We start from the raw sequence: 622 nt of genomic DNA, 5'->3' as shown, positions 1-622 counted from the left end.
CCATGTGAAGTCGGTTATCCCGAAGAGATCCTGGAAGATGAGAAGAATAGAGAGGAGGTGAGCCGCCTCGCTAGGATTCGGGCACCCATTGCACTGTCTTCGAAAAAGCGTGGAGCTCCATGTGAAGTCGGGTCGCCCGATGACGTTATCCTAGGAAGTGAGAAAATAGAGTGATCGCCCAAGCCATGGCGATGAGCGGTCTATGTCCCTGCCCTTACTTATATTGCGTAGAGGGGCTTTGGCGTTTTGGTTGGAATTGGCTAGGGGGTGCACATCGTTCCCACTAGTCGGATCGGCTAGAGGCCCCTAGAAAATACAAGGTGAAACCCTTTTTTATTTGCATGCTTGAAAGGTGTGAATAAAACTTTTTATGTTATATCCATCTCTTGAGACCTTCACTCCCTTAGCATATTTCTTACATTTGGTCGGCATGAGTTTAGTGGTCTTGGTGGATAGTGTAGGGAATTTCACTCGCTCAACTCCGAACACCCACACATCGCTTGATCAATCAACAATGAGAAAAACGAACTATCCTTGGTGCTTATATGATTAGGATTTGATAGTATGCTTGCTTGAGGACAAGCAAGGTTTAAGTGTGGAAACTTTGATAAGCACCAAGAAT

This window comes from Ipomoea triloba, chromosome 16 (assembly GCF_003576645.1).
Source record: "Ipomoea triloba cultivar NCNSP0323 chromosome 16, ASM357664v1".
Lineage (NCBI taxonomy): Eukaryota > Viridiplantae > Streptophyta > Magnoliopsida > Solanales > Convolvulaceae > Ipomoea > Ipomoea triloba.
This window is presented reverse-complemented; position numbering follows the sequence as displayed.